The sequence below is a fragment of the Beta vulgaris genome, chromosome 8 (genome assembly GCF_026745355.1).
Source record: "Beta vulgaris subsp. vulgaris cultivar EL10 chromosome 8, EL10.2, whole genome shotgun sequence".
In the NCBI taxonomy this organism is placed as follows: domain Eukaryota; kingdom Viridiplantae; phylum Streptophyta; class Magnoliopsida; order Caryophyllales; family Amaranthaceae; genus Beta; species Beta vulgaris.
The window spans coordinates 4953498-4976935 of NC_079209.1; the positions used below are offsets into that span (position 1 = coordinate 4953498).

Consider the following 23438-nt stretch of genomic DNA (forward strand, 5'->3'; position numbering starts at 1 on the left):
GAAATCGCAACCCTTCATTTTTGCCGAAGGGCTGCTGGCCAAAAACGCCTCATTTAAGGTTGTTTTGACCGAATTCCTTGTGTTTTTTTTCTACTAGTGATAGTAATGGAAATGTACGTGAAGATACACTATTACATTAGGGCATAAGTTAAAACTAGCTAATAAAACCTAAACTCGCTCACTACAACTTATAATATGATGTCATAAACGTTTTTCTTACCAATTTGTTAAAGATGATATATTTTTTGTATAGATGTATGTGACATGCGACATTGTTTTGTACGATGATTAGTAAAATATTCTTCTACTTCTCTATTATCACGTGAATCATGTCGATTTTATTCATATAATTCTAATATGATAACATTTCCCTCTTAACTTTTTGTTGGAGCATTAGCCCTTGAACTGCTATATAAAAGACGGTAATCCATCATCCCAAAACATAAAAACACACCAAAATGGCCTCTCTTTCTCCTTCCACGACCACTACCACCCACACCCTCTCTGCCGTCCCACGTAACCCCTTGTTATCAAAATCATCTCAGCTTTCTGCCTATAGATCAACCCAAACCCGCCGCCCCCCGGTTAAGATCTCATGCAAAGCAACAAACAATGATGAATCTAACAAGTTTGATAGGAGAAACTTGCTCATCGGGCTGGGTGGTCTATATGGTGCATCTACCACCTTAATTGGTGGTAATGCTACCTTAGCTGCCCCTACCGCCCCCGATACCACTCAATGTGTGTTATCCACAATTACAGGTGATGATCCTAATGCGCCATCCATAACCTTAAACTGTTGCCCACCCAAACCCTCAGACTTTGTTGACTTCAAGAAGCCCAAAGTCCAGCATCATAAATTGAGGCTCCGACCAGCGGTACATTTAGTCGATGATGAGTACTTAGAGAAATACTCAAAAGCTTTAGCGTTAATGAAAGCCTGCCTGATAGTGACCCTCGTAGCTTTAAGCAACAAGCTGATGTGCATTGTGCTTATTGTAATGGGGGTTACCATCAAGTCGGGTTACCCAATGTCAAATATCAGGTCCATGGATCTTGGTTATTTTTCCCCTTTCATAGGGCTTACCTTTATTTCTATGAAAGAATCTTAGGTAAGTTAATCGATGATCCCACTTTTTCCATTCCATACTGGAACTGGGATCACCCTGATGGCATGGTTATGCCTTCTATGTTTAACAACCAAAATTCGTCTTTCTTCAACTCCAATCGTAACCAAAATTAAGTTCCACCAAAGCTCATGGATCTTGGTTACAGTGGGATGGCAAATGAAAGCATATCTTCTCCAAATGAAGGTTTAATCGCCGAAAACCTTGCTATCATGTACAAAGAAATGGTTTCAGGTGCCAAAAAGCCTACCCTTTTCCTAGGGGAACCGTACTGGACTGGGGATCCACCTGAGGAAGGACCTGGAACCATAGAGAGACAACCACACGGGACCATCCACGACTGGACGGGTAACCCAATGAATTAATTTGGGGAGGATATGGGTACCTTTTACTCAGCAGGCCGGGACCCAATCTTCTATGCCCACCATAGTAATGTGGATAGGTTATGGTCCATCTGGAAGAATATCTCTCCTAGGCATAAGGATTTCAAGGACAAAGATTTCTTGAACTCCGATTTCTACTTTTATGATGAAGATGCTCAACCTCTAAAAATCTGTGTTAGAGATGTCTTGGATACAAAGAAACTGGGTTATGACTATCAGCCAATGGACCTCCCTTGGTTGAAGTCACGCCCTTTTCTTAAGCGTAATCATCGTCCTAAGCCAGTTAAGAAGGTGTTCTCAACCATCAAGAACGCGGTGGCTGCGGAACCTTCTACCAACACCGTCGTGCCAAAGTTGGTTTTCCCTAAGCCGTTAAACCACATCATTAGGACTAACGTGGAAAGGCCAAGCAAGTCTAGGACCCAGAATGAGAAGGACGATGAAGAGGAGATTTTGGTGATCGAAGTCTGAAGAAAGTTAAACACATTCTAAAGAAGGTAAAAATAAAAGATCAAATCTTTTCTCAAAAAGATATTTATGATGAAGCAACAAAAATGCTTTGCTCTTCCTTTTCTATTACATCTTGAAAACGGCGCATTCAATTCTTCCAACCTAACCTAGAAAACTTTACATCATTATATATAAACAACCTTAACCAATTAGAGCTAGGAATAAAGGACAGATGTACATGAGCATAAAAAGACAAAACAAGAAAGGAGCCAGAAAAAGAAGATAAATGTTAATACTAAGCATTAACTTAGGCAATGAAAAACTCTATATTTTCTTCACCCCCCCCCCCTCCCTTCAAGTAGGACTTTGTCTAGGATACAAAGACCTAACTTGAGGCAAAGATAATTGTATTGAGTTTTAGACAATGACTTAGTCATGATGTTTGCAAGTTGTGATGCAGATTTGATGTAAGTTGTACTGATGAACCCTTCTTCAATGTGCTCCCTGACATAATGACAGTCGAGCTTAAGGTGCTTTATTCTTTCATGATACACAGGGTTCTGAGCAATGTAATGAGCAGCTTTATTGTCACAATATAATGTGACAGGGTGAGGAATAGAGAGAGTAAGATATATCTTCAATGATACCGTCTATCCAGACTAACTCACTAGTAGTCTGAGACATGGACCTATACTCAGATTCAGCTGAGGATTTAGAAACTGTCTTCTGTTTCTTAGTCTTCCAAGAGACTAAACATCATCCTAAGAACACACAGTAACCTGTAAGATACCTTCCACTGAAAGCACAGGCTCCCCAATCAGCATCACAAAATCCAGCCATGTGCAATGTAGATTCAGCTGGATAAAACAACCCTTGAGAGATACTTCCTTTTAAATACTTTACTACATGCATAGCAGCATTCCAATGGGGTTGTCTAGGACAACTCATAAACTGACTCAGTTGTTGAACTGAGTAGGACAGATCAGGTCTACTAAGATTGAGGTAGAGAAGTCTACCTATCAGTCTTCTAAATTGCTCAGGGGTCTTTCATGACTTCCCCTTCATCTGTAGACAGCTTGACTCCTTTAGGAAATGGAAATTTTGCAGACCAAGGAAATATCTCATTTCACCAAGGTCTTTGACAGTGAAGGTTGCATCCAGGTCTTTCTTTATTATACCAATATACTCCATATCATCCCCACTGATGAGAAGATCATCCACATATACCAAAATAATACATAGCTTCCTGTTGTGTTTTCTACAAAAAGGAGAATAGTATCTTTTAGATTGCTTGAAATCTCTGGCAATGAGAAATTCTTTTAACTGAATGTTCCATTGTCTGGATGCTTGTTTCAATCCATACAAGCTTCTTTGCAGCTTGCAAACTTTTCCATCTAGTCTCTCTTGTGAACCTGGAGGGGGCCTCATATAAATTTCTTCCTCTATATTACCATGCAGAAACGCATTGTTAATATCAAGTTGGTGTAATTTCCAACCCTTCATAGCACTCAAAGCAATTAGAATTCTTACACTGGTAAATTTTGCAACAGAGGAGAAAGTGTGCTTATACTCCTTACCCTTAAGTTGCTTGTCTCCTCTAGTTACCAATCTGGCTTTAAGCCTTTCAACTGTTCCATCTGGCCTCATTTTTGTCTTCTAGACCCACTTGCTATCAATAGCATGACTCCCAGTTGGTAAATCTGTGACAACCCATGTCTCATTATTTTCCAAAGCTTCTATCTCTTTGTTCATTGCTGCAACCCAACCTGAGTCTTGTGAAGCTTCCTTGTAACTACTTGGTTCTTTGATCTACAAAACATTGTTCAAAGAACATAAATAATCATCTGGGTATGCAAAACTGTCATCCACAATTTGCACATTGAAGCTGCACTTCTACTTCTGTGCAGCATTCAAGTTGCTCGAAGGCAACTTGTACTCATAATCAGCTAGTCTTCTTGGAATATTTCTCACTCTAACAGGTCTCACTGTCCCTTGATTCATCTCATTCTCTACTTCAGGAATACTTTCTACTTGTTCACCTTCAACATCTGGAGCAGTCACAATATTTTCATCTTCTTGTGCTACTTCATTTTGAACAGAATTTGTTCTCTCTTCCACTAGTGGAAAAATGAAGAAGGGCTGCGCTAAAAAAGGCATGTAGGGCTGCGCTTTTTGACAGCAGCCCTTTCAGTAGCAGCCCTTCACTTTTTAAGTAGGGTTGCGCTAGAAAGCGCAGCCCTTAAGCTAGAAGGGCTGCGCTAGTTAGGAAAAGCGCAGCCTTCTAGCCCGAAGGGTGCGCTAGTTAGGAAAAAGCGCAGCCCTTCTGGGCTAGAAGGGCTGCGCTTTTTCCTAATAACGCAGCCCTTCCTACCAAAAAAAAAAAGAAAAAAAAAAAATTTTTTTGTCATTTTTTTACTCATAATCTCACATTTCTGAAATTAAACAGAAGAGAAGAGAAACGAAACGAAAATACTAAACCCAAAACAATAAAAAGAATGAAACGAAAATGAAAAAAAGGAACAAAAACTAATATACAAAGAGAAGTATACAAGAACATTAATCAAAATAAACAAAGAGAAGTATACAAGAATAACATTAATCAAAATAAACAAAGAGAAGTATACAAGAATAACATTAATCAAAATAAACAAGAGAAGTATACAAGAATAACATTCAAAACAAAGAGAAGTATACAAGAACATTAATCAAAACAAAGAGAAGTATACAAGCAAGAACATTAATCAAAACAAAGAGAAGTATACAAGAACATTAATCAAAATATATAAACAAAGAGAAGTATACAAGAACATTATAGATCTGAAAAAATACAAGAACTACAACCTAATAATGTTTAAATACATAAAACAAAACCCAAATACATAATTTTTAAAGGAAAAAAAAAATTTCGGAAAAACTTAAAATGGGTATTTGGAGGTTTAAACGAACTCGGTTGGCTCGTTCCGCTTCCGAAAAGGTATCACAATAGGCAATCGAACTCCGTCGCCATGATTAGTGCAAATCATTTCAAGGTTTTTGTCGCAAATGTTTATGGGAGTTTTTGAGAGAGAAGAGAGGATGAGAGAGAAAAGAGGATGAGAGAGAAGGAGGAAAGGAATAATGAGGGACGTGAGAGAGGAGAGAGAATGAGGATAATATATTTGACGAATCCCCGCTCAATATTTCAAAGCCCGCGATTCCGAAATTTAAATTTTTTCAGGAAGGGCTGCGCTTTTTTAAATAAGCGCAGCCCTACTAAGCAGAAGGGCTGCGCTTTTTAAAAAAGCGCAGCCCTTCACTAAGTAGGGCTGCGCTTATTTAAAAAAGCGCAGCCCTACTAGTGAAGGGCTGCGCTTTTTTTAAAAAGCGCAGCCCTTCTGCTTAGTAGGGCTGCGCTTTTTTAAATAAGCGCAGCCCTTCACTAGTAGGGCTGCGCTTTTTTAAATAAGCGCAGCCCTTCACTAGTAGGGCTGCGCTTTTACGAAAAGCGCAGCCCTTCCTGCGCAGCCCTTTATGTTTTTTCCCCTAGTGTTCCCCTTGACTTGTCTCTTCATCAAAGTACTCAGATGCCTCCATTTCTTCATTATTTTCATCATTCAGTTGCCCACCTTCCTGGACAGTATTAGGCTTACATCCAGACAATTGGTTGAGTCTCAATTTCATGGCATCCTTTTCTACTGAAGGATCCAAGAAGGGAAATATCTCCTCTTGAAAAACAACATCTCTACTCAAGTACAATTTTTTTTCATTTAAGTCATACAACTTGTATCCCTTCTGGGCATATGGATACCCTACCAAGATACTTCTCACTCCTTTTTCTTTAAACTTATCACCTTTCGTGTTATTCTTGGTCCCATAGCACAAACATCCAATAACTCTTAGATGTTCATATTTAGGTTTAATTAGTTTTCATTAATCTTTCATAGGGTGTCATCCAATTAATGACAGCACTAGGAAGCAAGTTGATTAAATGTGTGGCAGAAAGAATACATTCTCCCCATAAATATTTAGGAAGACCTACATGAAGTCTTATAGATCTAGCTGTTCCAAGAAGAAATCTATGTTTCCTCTCTACTCTCCCATTCTGCTGGGGATTCCCAGGTATACTTCTCTGATGCACAATCCCTCTGTTCCTCAACATCTCTCCATATTCCTCCTAAACTACCTCTGTATCATTATCACTCCTCATCTCCTTTACTATTGCATTGAATTGAGTCTCTACATGTGCAAGGAATCCTGAAAGCACATCCTTGACTATTTCTTTATTTTTCAGAAGATGAGTCCAAGCTACTCTACTATAGTCATCAACTATAGTAAGTTTGATTATCGCACTTGAAATCTTGGCACAATTTAGAATTAAATAAAATCTCCGAAAATGATCTCAATACATAAGATGAAAATATAGTCAAGTAGGGTATGGTCTAGTATGATTCATCTCAATAATTACTTTGATAAAATCAAATTTTTATAATTTTTACTAATTGTAAAGTTACATATACTTATAGTTAAAGATGTGTATTAGGAAATGTGCAAGTCAAACTAGAAACGTCAATAAGAAATGGAGGAAGTAGTCATAATGATATTACAGATTGACTAAAAACTTAATAAAAAGTATTCCCACATTCTCGAAGAATCATTTTCACGGAACCAAAACATATATATCTATATGATAATTACTAGTTTTGAAACCCGTGCGTTGCACGGGTTGTTCTTTGTTTTATTTTTGGCAAATTTTTGTTAACATTGTTGATATTTTCTTGCTACAAAATGAGATTTTTCAACACCGTTGTATTTATATACTTCCTCCGTTCTTTTTTTTATTGCAATAGTTACTATTTTGGGAAGTTTCATCTATTGAAACTATACCACTTTTTGTAAAAAAAAAGCAACTATAGTTGACAACATCGCTTCAACTTTATGTTAATAAAACCATCATTGATTACAATTAGTAGATCATGGACCAAGGTGTAGGATGAGCATCCTACACCAGCTCCAAAACGCAAGGCAATAAGAATAAAACACACCATTCAACATGCAAAAAAGTAATTGATTTGACAGCTAATGTACATTCCCATTACATCCAGTGTACATGTCAAAAATACAAAAAGTAACTGATTTGACAGTTACTGTTCACCATTTAATAACTGATTTGATGTCCCCCATATACTGTTCACCACTTCTCTCTTTTCCACACTCAACCTCCTTGTACATTCTTGGCTTCGTGGTTGTTCATTAACAAAATCAAAATGTACAATGACAGCTTCCCAGCTGAAAGTAACCCAATTCCTGAAGCTGATGTCAAGTGAGTAATTTGCAATCTTTGTACACTGGGTGTGTTGATGTTTTTCACTAATGAAATTCAATATGTATAATTACAGTCTCATACCGAAATTTACCACTTCTCTCTTTTCCACACTCAACCTCCTTGTACATCCTTGGCTTCGTGGTTGTTCATTAATAAAATCAAAATGTACAATGACAACCCCCCAGCTGAAAGTAACCCAATTCATGAAGTTGATGTCAAGTGAGTAGTTTGCAATTTTTGTACACTGGGTGTGTCGATGTTTGCTCAGTAATGAAATTCAATATGTACAATTACAGTCCCATACCGAAATATGTCAAGTGAGTAATTTCCATTCTTTGTACACTGGTGTGTTTGATGTTTGTTCACTAATGAAATTCAATATGTACAATTACAATCTCATACCGAAATTCAATAAAATCACAATGTACATTGATGGTCATTGCTTTGATCACTGAAAATCCCAAATGTACACTCGTAGATTATTGTACACCAAATCATATGCATTTGTACATTAAAAAAATTGTTTCACGTGATGAGAGAGAAAGAGCTGGCCCACTTTCAAAAATACTGCCAAAAGTCAGCCACATGGGCAAGGTGTAGGATGCTCATCCTACACCTCGGTGTAGGATCTAATTTGCGCATTGATTACGCAAAATTACCTCATAAAGTTGAGTTTATTACTTTATTAAGGATTTACTTATCTCCTACTCTAGTTAACCCCTCTATGCTAAACTATCCTTCTTTTATTATCTATCAAACTATATCCAAACTCATTGTTGCAGTAGAAAAAGACAGAGAAAATATTTATTATTATACTTTAATTTCTAGATTTGTTATTGTAATATATAAATTTTATATTTTTAATGTTCAATTGAATATTTTAGCTAAGTCTATTATTAGATATATCCCAATATGGTATGACTAACATAGTTTAACATGAAAAATACCCGAACGATACTTAAATAAAGTAGAGGGTAATAATTTAATAGATATAGAGAAAAAAATATGAGTAACGACCACAACTTGAACTTTTAATATAGCACATAAACCCAAATGCATATAGATTTGAAAATGAAAAAGGCAAAAAAGAATATCATAATGATGGTATCATGATTGAAGTACATTAAATATAAAGTAAACTCTGATAATCGAAATACTATTTAAGAGAAAAATTCTTTTCGTTAATCATAACCATATCAAGACTTATTAAACTTTCTCCCTTTTAATAATTTACGACCTCAAATAGTTTAGAAACTTGAACCTTGATATCCCAATTAGTTTTAGTAGAATTAAATTTATTGAGAAAAGAATAAGATATGACATATAGATGTATGAAAAAAAAAACATAAAATATTAAGTATACAACAAATATTATAGGAACAAAATAATTAGCCAATTGCGTAATACCACTACACATTGACAAACTTTCGATTTTTCATGAAATATCATCATGGTATGCTATAGGCTCAAACTATATGTATGTATTTTTTATATTTATATAACTCAATTTTTAAAAGTATGGTTTTGAAAGACATAATTGCTATTGTTACTTATAATACGCTAAATTTATAGTTATTTTTATATGTATTTAAAATAAAGAATAAATTATGTGTTATTGTTTACCTAAAAAAATATATTTTCATAAGTTGTAAAACTATATTGTACATAAAACTTATTCAGAAACAAATTACGAGCACTCTCCAATCCGATGGTAAAATTAATATAATATTGCAAATTATGTAGCAAAAGTTATATTTAATTTACATAATTGAATAATTTATTAGGTTATTTATTTTAAATCAGAGTGTAATATTTACTTATTACAAACACCTTATATGTATACTACCTCCGTTTCCTAAAGATCTTCCTTATTATTGTTCCTACAAATATCAAGGGGGATCCATTTGTGTGGAGTGTGGAGTGGGTAAAGTATGAGAGAGAAAGGGGTTAAGATAAATAAACAAATAAAAAGGGGTTAAAGTAGGAGAGAGAAACGGTGTAAAATTGAATTAATAATGTAATGGTGGACCATATGATAGGGACATGAAAGGGTAAAAAGGGGAAAAATTCCAAATAAGGAATAAAGTAAAAAAGGGAACATCTTTTGGAAACGCACTTAAAACGGAAAGAGGGAAGATCTTTAGGAAACAGAGGGAGTATTTATGTTAAACACTATTTTAAAAAATGAAAAAAATGACATGTCATGCTTAGGTAAAGGTCTCTATTATATTCTAAGGTTGTTTTTTAAAATCATATTCTATTTTTTCATCATCCAAAACTATATATATATATATACACACTAGCTTTCTAAGCACGCGATGCGTGCGATGACAACTTTTTCATTGTGATGTTTCGTAATGTCGAGCAGTTAGTTTTACATACAAGCAATATACATGCAGTGGCAACTAATTATAGTAGTTTAAGTTGACAGTTTTTTCAATCAAGGATATGTTTTATTCAACTTATAAGAAGTTATTCTAAACAAAAATAAGTTCAGATCAGCTATTAATCTAACCTTATTATCCTCTATGTAATTATGATCATTTCTTTACATGACTATAATGGTGTGGAAGTATATTGCTGATTTTTTCTTTTGGCAATTTGTCTTTTGATGGAAGATATTCGATATTCTTAAATGAACTTGTTATCGTTGTTTTTTTTTAAACTTTTTCAGTCTTTCCTTTTCTTAAGCTAAAATTTTAAGTTATTCTAATTGTAGTTTTTAAAAATGGCAAATATTTTGATTGATTGATTACATATTATCATTGTAAAAATTTAAACACAATTGATGTCATTAAAAAAGTAAGGTTAATATAGAATAGAGATATATAACAACTTTATCGCTATAAATTTTAATTTTTGTTGTAACAACAAAGTTTCCTTAATAGATTTGGTTGCAAGACTAAATTGCTTTAGTTCCAGTGAGTAAGGCTGGTGTTTGGATCCTCTAAAGTTCTAAAAGAGCTCTACGATGTATATAGTTTGAGCAATTTCAACCATTGAATAAAAATTCAATGACCCATATATATTCTTTCCAAAAACCCCTCTATTTTTTCTCATCAAAATCTACCCCCTTATTTTCCCCATCCACCAATATGAGCCCTTGATTTTAAAAATGCATGTATGGTTCATATACAATTCTACCTTGTAGAATTTTATTAAAACTTTAGAGGATATGGACTCGTAAGGCTAATGTTTTGAAAGATAATATGTTTAATCATGTATATATTGGACCTATGATAGAATGTTATAGCCACATGTAGTACAACTATAGTTATAGCTATTATTATATTTATCTAAAAGAAAGACTAAATGATGCCTTACTATTCATATAGTTAAATAAACTTTCATGAGTTGTAAAACTATATTGTAAATGAATCTTATTTAACGATATTTCAAGCTCTTTCAAATGATAAAAAATAATAATATTTTGAATTAGGTAGCAAATGTTATATTCAATTTAACTGATATAATAATTTAGGTTGCTTATTCAAAACGAAACTCTAATTATTCATTATTCGAAACTCCTTTTTATGTATTTATATTGTAGAACTCTATTTTTTAAAATAAAAATTAATGACATGACAACCCTACATAGCGCTCTCTATCTCATAAGTTGTCGAATTATATTGTAAATGAATCTTATTTCAGAGCATATTTCGAGCACTATCTAATGGAACAAAAATTATAATATTCCGAATTATTAGCAAAAGTTGTACACGATTTACATAATATAATAAATTAGGTTGTTTATTCAAAACCAAACTCTAATTTTAGCTTATCTAGAACTCATATGTATTTAAATCTATGTAAAATTCTATTTTTTTAAAACAAAAATAAATTTGATGACATGAGAATCCTATGTAGCGCGCTATATGGCCTCGAAATCTTGAGTAACTCTCTATACTCCCAAAAAGTTTCTCCTTCATTTATATACTAGTATTCTGACCTGGACAGATGTTCGGGCTTTTTCGTGAATAAAAAGTAGAGTTTTTAAACATTTAAACCCATTTGGTTGTTATTTTTGTCTTACATAGAACATACTAAAAGTTATAATATGATTTTATTATTATCTAATTCTAATTGAATCGTTAGTTCTAATTGCAGTAGGTTACTTTAATACAGTACTATAGTTAGTATTTCTTTGTATATGTTACTTTAATATAAGATTTTAAATATAGTATAAATGGATCATATTTTAAAGTACTTTTTGAACACTTTCCAATGACACAAAATTATAATATTGCCAATATATTAAAAGTTAGAGTTTTTTGTGGGGAAGGACCAATTAAAATAGGATTTTTGTGGGGAAACACCACATAAATTTTTTTTGGAGGGAAGGACCAATTAACATACTTTTGCTGGCAACTTATTACCACATTACGATTTTTCAACCAAATTGTCAACTTTGTGACGTTGACTTATTTTTCCGTCCAAAACATTGATTTTTTTGTTTCTCCTTCTTCGCCACCTATACGCCCTACCCACTGGAATCTTCCTGCCCCACCCCTACGCCCTACCCACTAGAAAACCCATCGGAATCCTCCTCGCCCACCCATACACCTTACCCCACCGGAATCCTCCTCGCCCACCCCTACGCCCTACCCACCAGACCCCCCCCCCCTTAGTCCCCTACCCTGAAATCGTCTCTCTCCTTTTCTCTTCTTTCCTAGCTTCATCCTTCTTCTTCACCTCCCGGCTCCCAATGTCACACCCTCCAACCCCTTTTGCACTGGTTGCCCTTCTCTCTCTCTCTCCTCGTAGCTCCATGCTCTCGTGCTTCACCTATCCTAGGGTAGTCGGGGAAGACGATTTCGGTGATTATGGCGTAGGGAGTAGGGGTGGGACAGGAGGATTCTGATGGGGTTTCCAGTAGGGGTAAGGGAGGAGGATTCCGATGGGTAGGGTGTAGGGGTGGGGGAGGAGGAGAAACAAAAAAGTCGATGTTTTGGACGGAAAATAAGTCAACGCCGGAAAGTTAACAATTTGGTCGGAAAACTGTAATGTGGTGTTAAGTTGCCAACAGAAGTATTTTAATTGGTCCTTCCCTCCAAAAAAAATTTAAGTGGTATTTGCCCAGATTAACCCTATTTTATTTGGTCCTTCGCCACAAAAAACCCTAAAAGTTATAATCAATTTATTGTATTTAAGTTTTTCATTATGAACCGAACTCTATATTTGTATTTTATTCAATTTAGAACTCTATTTATATTAAAATATAGGGTTTTTCTACATGGTACCCTTGTGTTTTACGAAATTCTATGTTGTACCCGACGTTTTTAAAATTTCCACGTTTTACCCCTAAGATTTCTTAACGTTACACACAATACCCTTATACACGATATCAAATAATAGATTTTGGGACTTTCTTATCTTGTGGGAATAGAGTAGGATGTTTTAGCCTTGTTAGTTGACTGAGGTTTGGGATATGATCTGATACATTGAAAACTAAGTGAGGTTTGGAGTAGGATTTTCTATTAGTAAGGGTATTTTGTGTGACGTTTAGAAAGTTTAGGGGTACAATGTGGAGAGTTTAAAAAGGTTGGGTACAACGTAGAATTTCGAAAAACACAAGGACACTATGTAGAAAATCCCTAAAATATATTATATATATATATATATATATATATATATATATATATATAATATATATATATATATATATATATATATATATATATATATATATATATATATATATATATATATATATATATATATATATATATATATATATATATATATATATATATATATATATATATATATATATATATATATGACATGGTACTTAATGAGCGGGACAAATGGTGTCCAGTGAGGTCCGCAAATTTCGCGACCTCATGAGCTGACTTTTGTATTCTGCTTTATATATTATTGCTGACAATCTAGTATACTTTCTTTATCTCGAATTACTCACTAGACCTTGAAAAGTTCACTATTCATTTATGACGTTTGGCCATGCATTATTTACAATTAGATAAAATCAAATGTTATGATGTAATATGTTGTTAGATATGTCTCGATGTATATTCTTTAAAAATCATATTTTTATACTTTACTCTTATACACAATTAAAGATATTAATAGTCAAAGTAGTGCATCCGCAAGCGTAAAACTCAAAGTGTAGCGAGTAATTCAAAACGGAGGAAGTATATAACTTTGAATATTCTAATTCTAACATGAATAGGTTTTGTAGAACAACCCTAATTCCAATTGAAGTAGGTTACTTAAATACGTTAATACAGTTAATATTTCCTTTTATATGTTACTTTAATATAAAAATTTTAAATATAGTATAAATGGATCTTATTTTAAAGTACTTTTAAACACTTTTCAATGGTACAAAATTATAATTTTACGAACTATATATTAAAGGTTATAATCAATTTACTATATTTAAGTTTTCCATTGTGAACCCAACTTTTTTTTTTGTATTTTAATCAATTTAAACTCTATTTATATTCAAAAAATATGACATGACACCTAATGAGCGCAACATAATGACATCCAATGAGAACATTAATGACCTCATGAATTGACTTTTGTACTATACTTTATATTTTTTTTTGATTCATATGAGCCACGATCGAAGGCGGTACAAAGTACAAAGAAGGGGAGGAGGGATTCGAACCTGTGACCTATCATTCACAGCACCTCAATCTTAACCACTCGGCCAAAACAACCACAGGGCTCGCGGGAGCAGTCCGACGCTGGTAAACTCTTTCTTGATCAGCCATGACGGTCGCGATAGAATCACCGTCGTCGCCTAAATCAATAATAGGAGGATGAGTGGGGGAATCCCTCAAACGATCATAAAAGTCAGCGGTGACCTCAACCCCCGCATCCGCCAGGCTATCTAACCAAGCATGTTCAGTTGAAATCAGTTGGACATCAAGTCTAGAAACAACATCAGGTGGAGGGTTCCTGACAGTTCTCCTAGCCAGAATTTGATGTCTTAGTTCTCAGAATGTTTGCTTATCACTACTTTGACGGGCCGCAAAATACCTCATAGTCATGTTATGCTTCTTACCAGTTTAAGGGTCATTAAGAAATATATACCTATACTCTCTTTGTGTCTCTGAGGTAAGGGGACTGTCCGCTAACAACCTAGTTCTTCTCTCACCTGAATAGTCAGAAGAGGATTGACCTCTATTTGCGGTAATTGGGGAGGAAGGCTCACTCTCGCTCATGAAAGCATCACTTAGAACATTTTGGATATTAGACTGATCCGACATGATGAAAATGCAAAGAAACTTGAGGAAAGAGGGAGAAAGATAAAAAGAAATACGTGGAAAATAAGACTTGTCGAAAAAAGCAAGAACAAGATCTTGAACCAAACATTCAATAAAAATAACCATCTTTGTTACCATTCTTCTCCTCTATTTGTATCCATTCCCTTTCCATTTTACATCTTGAACCTAACGACCCCTAAGTCACTAACGAGTGATTTGGTTAAGAATTCAATAATATCAATCTAATAAAATTTCCATATCCGTAAATTTAAGCAAATTAACCATCAACCATAATCACCAAATTGCTAATAACTTAACTTCCACCCCAAACAACAAAATAAATCTGCATTATTTTTCCAATAAAACAACAGAATCACTAAAAGATAATAAGTCCTAATTTTCAGTTCATGCATAAATATGTTCAGAACTTCATTTTCAAATCTCAATGAAGTAAGCAACAAATGAATCTTTGATCAATTGACATAACATTAAAAAGGAAATCCATTAGCCTAATCAGATGACGAAGATTGCTTCTGCTTCTTGCAAAAGGGCCATGTTCATCTTCCAATGAATCCTTGATCTCTAACATCACATAATTCTTTTCTACGACGGTTGCACCCTAGATATGAGAGGTGTCGTGCCTTACTGCCGCCATGAGAGCCACAACTTGAGAATGAGAGAGAGAGGGAGAGTTTGAGAGAAAATGAGAGAGTCATGGAGAATGAGAGGCACAATAGAGATGAGAGTGAGAACGTTACAGCTTAGAAAAATTAGGTTAGACAGTGGGCCTTTAGGTTAGACCTTTTTGTTGGTCCCGAAAAAGAAAAAATGGTTTGTTTTGAAATAAACGGGTGATGGGTCGGGTTAATGGGTCGGGTGATGGATGAAAATTGTCCACCCGAATTTGATCCGTCACCCGCATCCATTAAATCGTCACCCGCCTACCATCCATTTAAACCAGGTTTTTCACCCATCCATTAAGGCGGGTGGACCGGGTGGGCGGGTGGTCCACAGGATATTTCAACCGCTACTGCTAAATAGTACTAGTGCGTTGTTTATAGAAGTAATATTCCATTGACATGGCGTGTAATCCTTCTACACGTGTATGGTTGTGATGCGCCTGACAAAAGGGAAGATTCCACTATTTTCTCCTATTAGCCGACCACCAACAACGTTGTCGGACCATTCGAGTGTATTGACTTCGTGAGTTGGGGATGTCATTTACAAGTTCGCATCCTTCATAATGTTCGCGGACCTATTAAGGATGTAAGCTAACATGCTTGGGTTATACCCATACAACTAGCCCCCAGTATCTTTTGGGGTCTTGACCACTAAATATGTTTGCTATACGCGGATAGTTTTGTCATATTCAATTTCTTCGGAGAAGTTGATTCGTTAGGCGCCACGTGTTGCTCGAGGGAGTTGAAGTATTTGAAAAGTTAATGATTGCCTTTTTCGAAAATCTCGCTCATTATTTATTAGGTTTCAGATGTGCTTTGACACTTGGCATAAATTTGGAGAGGGAGTTGAGAAGTCTTCTAATCTTAGTCGTTCATTCGACGAATATATAGAGGCAGTTGTCTTTTTTCGGATTTTTTATCACATTTTCGAACTTTCTTTTCTTATTCTCCAGTTTTCATTCTGACAAACCTCCATTTTGGAAGCTTGCTCCATTCAAAAATCGGCCCTTTCTTACTCAAATTACTCTGAAAAAGTAGCCAAAAATTCTCCTTTGCTATTTCTGATTCTAGTGCCCTAAGAATTTTGTCTTTTCTTGACGATTTTTTATGGGTGTTTCTGATGGTGTTCGCTCTCCCTTTTCGGTAGTTTTCCGGCTATTTTATTGGGCAAAGTGTGGACATTTCCTCACAGTTCTGTTCTTGGGTGCGTTGTTCTTTTTGTTTCCGGTGACTGTTACTTGAGGGGGAGGGAAGTTAACAAATTGGGGAAATCCATTACCATCAAGTAATGGTAATGGATTGATGATGGGTTGAACCAAACAACAAGAAAGGGAATCGGTAATTGATTTTGTTTCTTGAAACCCAAAAATAGTAAACCAAACGATCCCTTAGTGTTAACCATGATTATCTAGTCATTAAACGTTATGTTTTATTTTTTAAAAATAAATAGCCTTTTTTAAATATCATCTGATTACCACCCGATCCACCCGTTTCACAAATGGGTGATGGATGGATGGATTCGGGTGGAGGTTTAGGCGGGTGATGGATGGATTGGGTGGGGTGAATGGAAGCGGGTGATGGATGCGGGTGATGGTCCACCCGCCCCGAATCCAAACCATTTCCATCCCTATTTAGCAGATACAGATACATTCTCTCACACCTAAATATCTTACCTCTCTCACTACTTTCTCTCTCTAAATATCCTTTGTGAGCACGTACTAACTTGAGCGGCGGAGGGGGTTTCCTCACATTACTCTAGGATAGTTTACGTTTGTTTTTGTTTTCACCAACAGACGCCAACTCCAATTTTTGACGGACTCTTCTCAATAGGGGTGTAAGTTATTTGGTTAAAAATCGAAAACCAAACCAAACCAAACCGAATTAGTAATTTGGTTTGGTTTTTTTTTGAAATTCGATTTGGTTCGGATTAGAATTTTTTTTCCGGTTTGGATCGGTTTTGGTTTTGGAAAACCGAATAAAACCAAAATTATAAGCTGGACCAGCCCAGCCCATTTATATTTTTTGAGTTTTGATTTTTGAATCCTGAATTCCTAACTCCCAAACTAAACCAGTAAACCCGAGGACACTCTCCTTTAGTCCTCTCCTATCCTCTCCTCTTCTCTCCTCTCCTCTCCCTGACGGCTGACTCAGGCAATAGAAACCCCCACGCGGCAGCGGCACGCCGGTACGCGACATAAACCCTCCTCTTTCTCTATCTCCTCTCGCCGGTTGCGCACGCCATTTCTACCTCTTTCTCTCTCTCCTCTCACCGGTTGAAGTGTTGAACTTGAAGTGGTTCAAGAAGATTTCAGATTAGGTATATTTTTAATCTATGTGTATTTTTTTTGTTTATTCTTTTTAATATTAGTTACGAAAATATATCATTAATCTCTGGTTTTTTTTTTGTATTTTTTTTAATATCAGTTGCAAAAAATAGAAAATATGAAAATATTGTCATTGATCTTTGTTATTTTTTTGTGTTTATTTTTTAATATTAGTTACGAAAATACCAAATGATTGTCACTTAACATACGAATTTTGTCTGTTATTTTTTTGTGTTTCTTTTTTTTAATATTAATTACGAAAATACAAAAATATTGTCACTTTAAATGCTGCCATTGATCTTTTTAATTTTTTTTTGTGAAATATATCATTGATAAAAAAAAAATACAAAAATATTAGTTCAGTATATGCTTTGAACTGTTATTAGTACTTTAGTAGTGTAAATGTCAGTGTTAGTAATTCATTTCGGTTTGGTTTGGATTTTGGAATATGAAAAAATTATGATTTGTGTTTGGTTTGGATTTTGAAAGATAAAAAAAATTAGGTTTGTTTTGGTTTGGTTTGGTTTTTGGTTTCATATTTTGGTTGGTTTGTTTGGATTAAGTCGAATTTCCGTTTGGATTTGGTTTGGAAATTTCAAAATCAAATTTATTTCGGTTTGATTTGGTTTTAACCTAAAACCAAACCAAAAATCGAACTTACACCCCTACTTCTCAATACCACCAACCTGTTCTACAACCAGAACATAAAATATGTCTAAAAAAGCTAAGTGATTGAACCTTGACCACATAAAACTTATTAACCAAATTAGTACAAACTACAATCAACCAAACGGAATAGAAGTTGGTTGTTCAATCTCGAGATAAGATGGCACGCGTCGCTTAACAAATTGAGAGCCAAACTACACGCCAGATCGTGGCGTCGACAGATATTGCACAATTTTTTTAATTATTTTTGGGATGAATCAGCCTCTAGGATTAGTGCTTGCTCCGTTTTATTTGACAGACTCCTTTCTTCTTGCCAATTCTAAGGGCATACTTCTCTTTTTTCAAGCAACCACTTTTGATCTTGATTCAACACACAACAACGGCCTTCTCAACCATGGCTGCGGAACCCAGCACAACCGTGCCGAGGGTGGTTTTTCCAAAGGCCCTGGACAATACCATTAGGACAAACTTGGTAAGGCCAAAGAAGTCTAGGAGCAAGAATGAGAAGGATGATGAAGAAGAGGTTCTGGTGATCGAGGTCGAGTCAAGGGCCGATGTTTACTCCAAGTTTGATGTGTATGTCAACGATGAAGATGAACATCCAACAATTGAAAACCGTACTCAAACTGAATATGCAGGAAGTTTCGTAAACGTGCCTCATAGACATAGTGGTAATGATCATGAACAACATTTGAAGACTACTACTGTCAGGTTTGGGTTAACTGAACTTATTGAAGACTTGGATGCTGATGATGATGAAGGAATTGATGTCATTCTTGTGCCTCGCACAGGAACTGATTCTGTGATAATCAGGGATGTTAGAATTGAGTTTTGTTGATTTATTAAGTTAATAATGTTTGATTTCTTTCAATTTGGTTGTTGAATAATCTTAAGTTTCATGTATTCATGTAATCATGTACGTGTTCTTGCCTCTTGGAGGTTGATTAATAATAAGAGTATTTCTTGTTTGTCTCTTGTTTTTGTCTTGTCATAGCTTTTGGTCATTATCCAAGATGTAACATAATCTTTTAACTTTCTAGTCTGATCGGTTTCTTCTAAAAGAATGATATTTTTGTCATAGCTTTTGGTCATTATCCAAGATGTAACATAATCTTTTAACTTTCTAGTCTGATCGGTTTCTTCTAAAAGAATGATATTTTTGTCATAGCTTTTGGTCATTAACCAAGATGTAACATAATCTTTTAACTTTCCAGTCTGATCGGTTTCTTCTAAAAGAATGATATTTTTGTCATAGCTTTTGGTCATTATCCAAGATGTAACATAATCTTTTAACTTTCTAGTCTGATCGGTTTCTTCTAAAAGAATGATATTTTCTATATAATTTTAATCGTGTATTGGTGGATTAGTTAACCTAATCTTTTTGTTAATTGTGTTTTGAAACACTAGTGTAATATTAAATGTCAGTGACTCAATTCTCACGAATTTTAAATTCTAATACTACAAATTAGCACAGATAACCTCCAAAGATTCTTGTTCTATGTGTTTTCGAACACTAATGTAATGCTAAATGTGAGTGACTCAATTCTCATTAGTTATAAATTCTAATACTACAAATTAGCAGATAACCTCCAAATATTCTTATCATATATTGAGGACGTCAATTTTAGGTGAGATAATATGAAAAATCATCCTTAAAAGATTAGTATTATTTGATCTCAGTTGTAAGCATCGACTGTCCTTTTTTTTTAGTAGGACTTCATCTCTGTTGGATACTTGGATGTAATATTGGCAATCTTTACATTGCTGACAGACAATTTTTATCGTTGTTGAGAAATCTAATTAAGGATAATGTTGGGAGCAATCATGGACGAAAGATTAAAATTTGGTTATTATAGTTAAGGTTGTTAACGAGTAAAAAAACTCAGATGATTCATGTGCACACTAATTTAGTGTGCACCAGATTGGTAAGATATTAACTTCATATACTGAGTTCTATACATATATGCTGAACTAATATACAATATAGTATATTTTATCAACGGAAAACATAATATGAAATAATATGCAATATAATGGAGGAATTAATTAAAATGTTTTAACATATAGGAAGATTTAAGTTGCGTTGTATATATCATGACACGTGTTCTAACATATGGAATGATTTAGTTTCTACATGATATAGTGAGTGTCTGAATGATATAGTGTGTGTTTGAATGACATAGTGAAATCTGCATGATATATTGTGTTTGAATGATATACTAAGTTTCTATATGATATATGTCTGAATGATATAGTGAGTTTCTGTATGATATAATGTGTGTATTTGAATGATATAGTGAATGTGCCTGAATAATACAGTGAGTTTATGTATGATATAGTGTGGGTTTGAATGATATAGTGAGTTTCTACATAACATAGTGGGTTTCCACATGATATATATACTTCAGTAATGAACGTTGTTTTGCCTGGTATACACTATGTTAACGTGAACTAAGTCCACACAAGTCGGTTTGGTGAACGAGTCTAGTCGAACAATTAATCTTTACATTTCTGTGAGACAAATATTACCATTGTTGGGAAATATAATTTTAAGTATACTGTTGGGAGCAATCAGGGAAAGATTTTACTTTAGGGGTGTTAACGAGCCGAACTGAGCTTGGGGTTGCTCGGTTCGGCGAGCTCGTAGTACTTTTTCTCGAACTCGAACCAAGCCTCGAGCTTTTTCAAGGTTAAATTTTTTAGTTCAATTTACCTTAAAAATCAATTTGAGTTAAAAAATAATATATTACATATATTATACTAGTATAAATAAGTTTACACTACTTACTTTGAGGATTCCATAAGTATCTTGCAAAATTTAAGTACTTCCGTTGTTCTAAAATAAGTGAAACACTTCTCTTAAAAAGCTCTTATATAAATGAGATAAGTCTTTCACTTATTTCGTAATGGGGCAAATATAACTTTCTCTCTAATTTCTCTAATCTGAAAAATAATATAGCTAAAAGATATTTCAAGGCTACTCACAAACTTTTTCGAATCGAACTTCGCTATGTTCGACTTTAGAAAAATTTGAGCCAAGCTCGAACAGTTTGCGAGCCAGCTACTAATACCCTCAATTATGGTATGTTCTTTTCACTTAAAATCCACTTATTAGAATTTCTTACTTAAAAAGTTTGAGATGCGAATAAGTTTAATTAAGCAGAGATAAGTTTCATAAGTTCTAACACTATAATATATGATTATAAGGTAAAAAAAACTAGTGTCTTTGTTGGGTTTTGTTTGAACATTTTTTTAATTATGTATCAAGTTGGGGTAGTCTTTATTAAAATGATCTATAAATTATGACAACTAATAACGTAAGGCTATAACATATTGATGTAGTTTGGGGTGTAAGTGGACCGCAAAAAGTCAAAAGTCTAGTACTTCAATCTAATCCGGTTTAAACGTTGTCGGAATTGACTGGACTAAAAAAGTTGAATTGGACTTGGACTCAAATTTTCGATCCAAATATTTTTAAACTGGATTCGGAACTCATCCTTTTGTTATCCAATAAATCCAACCTAATCTAAAAAGTACTTTAGCATGCAATAATAATATAGCCAGTCCAAAATATTGGACTCAAAAATATTCTTTGTAATATTTTTTTTGAAATTTTGGTAACTTTCCCGCTCTAAATTTTTCTACCTGGCGCCGTAATTTGCATTCACCCTCCAAAAGTCCAAAGTAACAACTGAAAATCGAAAAGGCAAAATTTAACCCTTTTGGCGCCTTATGACTTATGTATTATGCAATTTGCATTTTATTAGGCTTTAAAGATGTATGTAACTTAAGTTATGAAATGGATGTAATGAGTCCAATTTTTCATATTTCAATGATTCAATCATCACTAAATATTATGAACCTAAATCTGTAAAAAAAAAATTAATATATTATATAATTATTGGATAGATTGGATTGGTTCGATTCGGACTAAAAAAAAGATTCAGACTGAACTATACTTGACTAAAAAAAATATTTGGATTATATTAAGACTCAATTTTTTCCATTCTAAAAAACTTTAAACTGAATTTGAATGTAGTAAAATCCAACCCTGGCCACTTACAAGTTACGCCCTAGATCTATCTTATTAAATTAAAAAAAAAAAAAAAAGCCCAACTAATTTTTTTGCGTCTTAAATTGTCATCTATCACCAACATAACTTTATCTCCAGATTCAAAGTAAGGGATTTGAGATAAATGTTTCTTGTAAGATAATTGTAAGAATGAGATTATTACCTTGAATATAATTTTTTTTTTGTTTGCATGGGTAACATAGGGGAGACTAATTTGACCGACGACTCAACAATCATATGAGAAGTTTGACAAAATTTATAGATGAATTTGTGTATTTATTTCACTTTTTATTAAAAACAATCTTTATAAATTTTTTTTTTAATATATTTGATTTTCTTTTTTTTTGTAAAAAACAATTTTACCCTATTCCTGACTCACCAATTTCCAGTATCGACCCACTTAAGTAATCCCCCATGTATTCTATATGTGTATTGGATTTTTAAACTCTTTTGAGAAGAAAATGAAAAAAAAAAACGATGAAAAGAAAAATCCTGATACACAAACGATATTGATAGAAAAAGTGTAATATAAATATTAATCGGTGTATCAACCTCAGAAATGAACAACTCAACCCTGGATAATAGAGCAAGGTTTTATCTCACCTAAAAAAATTTAAGGTGTTAAGTTGCTTGAAAGATTATAAACGCTTTTTTCTCGCAAAAAGTGATATGCAAAAGATCTATTTTGATAATTTATTCAAAATTATACTCCCTCTTTTTCATAGGATAATGCTTGTTTCTTTTTTACACAGTCTCTAATATAAACATTTGACCTTTAATATCTTCAATTCCTTATTAATGAAAAAATATAAAAAGTTTATATTATGAAACTACACATTGAGACGAATCTAACAAGATCCCGCATGAATTTTTTTTATATATTTAAAGTTTGACATCAAGAGAGAGATAAACGAGCACTATATTATGGGACAGAGGGAGTACAATGGTGTAGCAATATATATACACCCCCATTTCAAATTATAAGGCATGTTAATCACTTTTACACATATCAAGAATTTAGTTAGTTTTAGTTAGATTTGTATAGGTAATAACAATTAACATGAATATTGTATTGATAATACAAGATAAACTATAATCTTATCTTGACAATATAAAGTTGTATTTAATTTTACATTATTATTGTAAAATCCTTATATTATGAATCAATTTTTTTAGTTAAAATGTCTTATTGTTTCTAA

At 33.9% G+C, this 23438-nt stretch overlaps 1 pseudogene; it reads left to right on the forward strand.

Moving 5' to 3' along the window:
* Positions 1–458: 458 nt before the first annotated feature.
* On the forward strand, positions 459–19142 carry LOC104900846 (polyphenol oxidase I, chloroplastic-like; annotated as a pseudogene).
* Positions 19143–23438: the final 4296 nt, after the last annotated feature.